A 5,972-nucleotide genomic window follows, 5' to 3' on the forward strand; every position below is an offset into this window, starting at 1 on the left:
AAAAGTGGCCCACTTGGCACTCTGATCCATATATAAAAAATATATTCTCATAGCTTCACATTATAAATAATGTTTTTAAGCAAGCTAGAGATCTCACCCATTTAAAGTTTGAGAATAGGTTGAGGTCGTTTCGGCCCCAAGGCCTCTAATCATTCGCTTTACCGGATGAGACTCTTATATAATGAACGCCAGCTATCCTGAGGGAAACTTCGGAGGGAACCAGCTACTAGATGGTTCGATTAGTCTTTCGCCCCTATACCCAGTTCCGACGATCGATTTGCACGTCAGAATCGCTACGGACCTCCATCAGGGTTTCCCCTGACTTCATCCTGACCAGGCATAGTTCACCATCTTTCGGGTCCCAGCGTGTACGCTCTAGGTGCGCCTCTATTATAATATAATCCGAAAACTAAATTATAATAATATAAGACGCCCTAGGAGTGCGATATTTAATACATAATATAAATATATCCTCCTTTTATCATTTATAAAAAAATATAAATAATATTTACTTTCATTGTGCCTTTGGGTTTCATAAAATTTATAAATATTTCGATGAAAAAATATTTTATTCCCAATGACTTGCGTACATGCTAGACTCCTTGGTCCGTGTTTCAAGACGGGTCCTGAAAGTACCCAAAGCTATATCGTCGCTGACAGATAAATTTTTAATAAAAAAAAATGAGCCAGTTCATTATCATACACCTACTGACAGTTAAATAGTATCATATAACGGCATAAAATCCGTATATATAATATGTTTTAATAAAAAAACCTATTTATACTCGTGGTGGATCTGAACGCGTTAATAACGCGACTCAATATCAATTTATAATTAATACCATCAAACAATTAATCAAGAAACATAGGCGTTTAACATACACAAAATATTATCAAAAAATAATATTGTACATTAATCAACGCACCAATGCCTATAGATTAATATTTAATGGGTCGCAACGTCCTACAAGATGAGAAGTGCATACCTCGTTATCATACAATTAACAATATACAGCAGTGCATATATTTTTACTAAAAATAAATTCCTAATAAAAATTTTTGTCACATGCTAGTACAAATTGGTTGATTAACGATAAAAAGTAAATGAATCTCATCTTTCGACCTTTCGGGTTTCTCAGGTTTACCCCTGAACGGTTTTACGTACTCTTTAACTCTCTCTTCAAAGTTCTTTTCAACTTTCCCTCACGGTACTTGTTCGCTATCGGTCTCGTGGTAATATTTAGCCTTAGATGGAGTTTACCACCCACTTAGAGCTGCACTCTCAAGCAACCCGACTCTAAGGAAAGATTCACCTATCATCAATAATAATCACTACGGGCCTGGCACCCTCTATGGGTATATGGCCCCATTCAAGATGGACTTGGATGTATTATATAACAATAGGTTTATATTGAATCTTCCTAAACACTACATTCCCCAAGTGTCTGTTTATCAGCCACGGGGTTCAGTGCTGGGCTTATCCCTGTTCGCTCGCCGCTACTAAGGGAATCCTAGTTAGTTTCTTTTCCTCCGCTTAATAATATGCTTAAATTCAGCGGGTAATCTCACCTACTCTGAGGTCGTAAAAGTTTTTAGAAGTATTAAAACAAAAATTTTTTTTATATATTATGTTTTTGTTATATTTTATAAGTAAACAATTTTCTTAATTATTCATACTCAAATTTTTTTAATATTATTATATAATATTATTTTTATATTTATCTAAAGAGAAGAAAATAAAAAATAAATAATTATATATATTAATTTTTTTCGAGTATATTGAAAATTTTATTACAAATAAAATATTCCATAACAAAATATTAATATATAATATTTTTGTTTATTCTTCTTTATTTAATATTTTAAAAATATATTATTAATATCATTTATTATTAATATTATTATTAACATAAAGTTTTATAATATTATATATAAATGATAAAAAATAATATTGATATATTAATTTAAAAATGTCGACAAATAATAAAAAATATATAAATTTTAAATGCTATTAAAAACATTTTATATTTATTTTTTTCTTATATTTGGCGTAAAACATTCATATATAAATAATTTTACATTTCTTTTATAAAAATTTTATTTATCAATTTAATTAAATATGAAAAAATAAATTTTCTTTTTTAATTATTGATAAATTTCTTTTTCATAAAAAAAATTTTATGTAAAATAATCTTTTATTATATTAATATAATGTATACGACCCTCAGCCAGATGTGGTCCGGGAACAGTATCCAAGGACCGCAATGTGCGTTCGAAATGTCAATGTTCATGTGTCCTGCAGTTCACAAGTTGACGCGCAATTAGCTGCGTTCTTCATCGACCCACGAGCCAAGTGATCCACCGTCCAGGGTAATCTTTTTAAATTTTAAATGTAAGTATTATTATTAATAATAATCTTTATTTTTAATATAAAAAATAAAATTATTAATTTATATATCTTTATAAATTCTTTTAAAATAAAAAAATTTTTCTAGAATATAAATTATATATTTTATTTTAAATATATATATATATAAATTAAAGATATTATGGTATTAATAAATATATACATAACATTTTTGATATTTTTGTTAGTGCTAGCTAGATATAATAATTAATATTTGGTATATTTTATAGAAATGTATTTATTTTTTTTTTATAAATTATTTTCTACATAAAAATATATATAATATTAATATGGTACAAAACAAATGGGTTTGTTTTTTAACATAATAACTTTTAATAAAAAAAAAGAAATATCAAGACAAAACATAAAGAAATTTAAATTTGAAATAAATTTTATTCTTTAAAAAAATTTTATCTTGTGTTTTCTTTATTTTTATTATATAACATAGAAAAATAAAAATATAGATTATATCAATTATAATCTTATTTTATTTTTCTTAATAGAGATTATATACATATAAACAAATAATTTCAATATATTCTATTTTTAATTTCACTTTTTTATAAGAGAAATTATTTATAGATTTTATTAATAATTATTGTTTAATAATAATAATAATATTGAATATAAAAATATTTTATATGTAACAAATATATTATTAATATTTATATAATATTCTCTATATTATATGTATAGATATATTATGTGTATAAAAAAAGTTTGGCGTATTACTTTAATATGATATCATAACCAAAATAAATCTCTTTTAACACATAATTACTATTATATATTTTGAGAAAATTACATATTAATATGTTATTTTGTTAAAAAAAATATTTCTTATCAATAATATTTTTATTTTTTGGAATATTTAAAAACAATACAAAAAATATAAATAAATATATTTTATATATATCGTTAATGATCCTTCCGCAGGTTCACCTACGGAAACCTTGTTACGACTTTTACTTCCTCTAAATGATCAAGTTTGGTCATCTTCCCAGCAACATCGGCAATATCAGAAATATTGCCGCGTACCAGTCCGAAGACCTCACTAAATCATTCAATCGGTAGTAGCGACGGGCGGTGTGTACAAAGGGCAGGGGCGTAATCAACGCGAGCTTATGACTCGCGCTTACTGGGAATTCCTCGTTCATGGGGAACAATTGCAAGCCCCAATCCCTAGCACGAAGGAGGTTCAGCGGGTTACCCGGACCTTTCGGCCTGGGAGGACACGCTGATTCCTTCAGTGTAGCGCGCGTGCGGCCCAGAACATCTAAGGGCATCACAGACCTGTTATTGCTCAATCTCGTGCGGCTAGAATGCCGCCTGTCCCTCTAAGAAGAATTATTTGTACGCCGGCAGTAAAAACCACATCAAAAAACTGCGTACCCATACACCATAACATATGCAACATAAAGCACAATATATACAAAATATAATCTTGATCGTTAAATCTCAAAAATACATGCATATATAAATACAATACATAACACACATGAAAATGAATGAAATGGGAAACAAACAGCCGATGGGCCTTGAGATGCCGGTAAAGTACGTCTATTTAGCAGGCTAGAGTCTCGTTCGTTATCGGAATTAACCAGACAAATCGCTCCACCAACTAAGAACGGCCATGCACCACCACCCACCGAATCAAGAAAGAGCTCTCAATCTGTCAATCCTTCCGGTGTCCGGGCCTGGTGAGGTTTCCCGTGTTGAGTCAAATTAAGCCGCAGGCTCCACTCCTGGTGGTGCCCTTCCGTCAATTCCTTTAAGTTTCAGCTTTGCAACCATACTTCCCCCGGAACCCAAAAGCTTTGGTTTCCCGGAAGCTGCCCGCCGAGTCATCGGAGGAACTTCGGCGGATCGCTAGCTGGCATCGTTTATGGTTAGAACTAGGGCGGTATCTGATCGCCTTCGAACCTCTAACTTTCGTTCTTGATCAATCAAAACATTTTTGGCAAATGCTTTCGCTTCTGTCCGTCTTGCGACGATCCAAGAATTTCACCTCTAACGTCGCAATACGAATGCCCCCATCTGTCCGTATTAATCATTACCTCGGAGTTCCGAAAACCAACAAAATAGAACCGAGGTCCTATTCCATTATTCCATGCACACAATATTCAGGCAAAATTTGAGCCTGCCTTAAGCACTCTAATTTGTTCAAAGTAAACGTACCGGCCCACCTCGACACTCAATTAAGAGCACCGCGACGGGATTGCAATTGGGGGCTGCCACCGCTCTTAACGGTTAAACACTTACGACAAATTACATAATAAAAATATATATAATGCATTAAATAAATAATAACACTAAAATATACTTTATACATAATCTGTACCACCCACCGGTAGGACGTCCCACATAACATGCTAGTTAAACAATGCGAGCATTGAACCAACAGTGTAGGACACAGATTCGACTACGAGCTTTTTAACCGCAACAACTTTAATATACGCTATTGGAGCTGGAATTACCGCGGCTGCTGGCACCAGACTTGCCCTCCAATGGATCCTCGTTAAAGGATTTAAAGTGTACTCATTCCGATTACGGGGCCTCGGATGAGTCCCGTATCGTTATTTTTCGTCACTACCTCCCCGTGCCGGGAGTGGGTAATTTGCGCGCCTGCTGCCTTCCTTGGATGTGGTAGCCGTTTCTCAGGCTCCCTCTCCGGAATCGAACCCTGATTCCCCGTTACCCGTTACAACCATGGTAGGCGCAGAACCTACCATCGACAGTTGATAAGGCAGACATTTGAAAGATGCGTCGCCGGTACGAGACCGTGCGATCAGCTTAAAGTTATTCAGAGTCACCAAATTAAACGATGCAAATTAAAATTTACACCGATTGGTTTTGATCTAATAAAAGCATTCCTTCCATCTCTGGTCGGAACTCTGTTTGCATGTATTAGCTCTAGAATTACCACAGTTATCCAAGTAAATGTGGGTACGATCTAAGGAACCATAACTGATATAATGAGCCTTTCGCGGTTTCACCTTAATTTGGCTTGTACTGAGACATGCATGGCTTAATCTTTGAGACAAGCATATGACTACTGGCAGGATCAACCAGGGAACTATTTGTATTTATAATATTAAATATATAATAATATACATGATATTTTTGTTTTCTTATTATAAGAAAAAAAATTTTCATACAATAATTATTAATATATAATAATATTATTACAATTTCATTTTAAATATCAGATGGTCTCACCCATTACTGATATAAATTTTTTTTTTTTTATATCTCTATTGTTTTAAAATTAATAGAAAAAACATATGAGATATATATATTATTATTAATTTTTTTTTTTTTCAAATATATATTTTATTATGTCATTTATATAATTTTTTTGCTTTTACAAAAAGAAATATATAACATGTTATTCATAATAAATATTATTGAATAAAAAAAAAAAAAAATAATTATGATTTTTGTCAGACCATCACCAAATGGGTCTTAAAATATTTCAAACATTTTCTCATACTCGTCGCTAGATTGAAAGCGTCATTTATTTTTTAATTTTATTTAAAAAGTTAATTTTAAATAAAAAACGTTA

The 5,972-nt window shown here is 31.6% G+C and overlaps 3 non-coding genes across 3 annotated transcripts in view; all 3 read right to left on the minus strand.

The window, feature by feature from the left end:
• LOC123304350 overlaps positions 1-1,583 on the minus strand; it is a 4,577-nt gene extending 2,994 nt beyond the window's left edge. The window contains exon 1 of the ribosomal RNA XR_006536377.1: positions 1-1,583. This exon is cut by the window's left edge and continues 2,994 nt beyond it. This is a non-coding gene — a ribosomal RNA (large subunit ribosomal RNA).
• A 635-nt stretch (positions 1,584-2,218) lies between these two features.
• On the minus strand, positions 2,219-2,373 carry LOC123304353. The gene has a single exon (XR_006536380.1). It is a non-coding gene; the product is annotated as a 5.8S ribosomal RNA (ribosomal RNA).
• A 953-nt stretch (positions 2,374-3,326) lies between these two features.
• LOC123304348 lies at positions 3,327-5,482 on the minus strand. Its single transcript, XR_006536376.1, has one exon. It is a non-coding gene; the product is annotated as a small subunit ribosomal RNA (ribosomal RNA).
• Between the last annotated feature and the right edge of the window lie 490 nt (positions 5,483-5,972).

The sequence above is a fragment of the Chrysoperla carnea genome (assembly GCF_905475395.1).
Source record: "Chrysoperla carnea chromosome X unlocalized genomic scaffold, inChrCarn1.1 SUPER_X_unloc_42, whole genome shotgun sequence".
NCBI lineage: Eukaryota > Metazoa > Arthropoda > Insecta > Neuroptera > Chrysopidae > Chrysoperla > Chrysoperla carnea.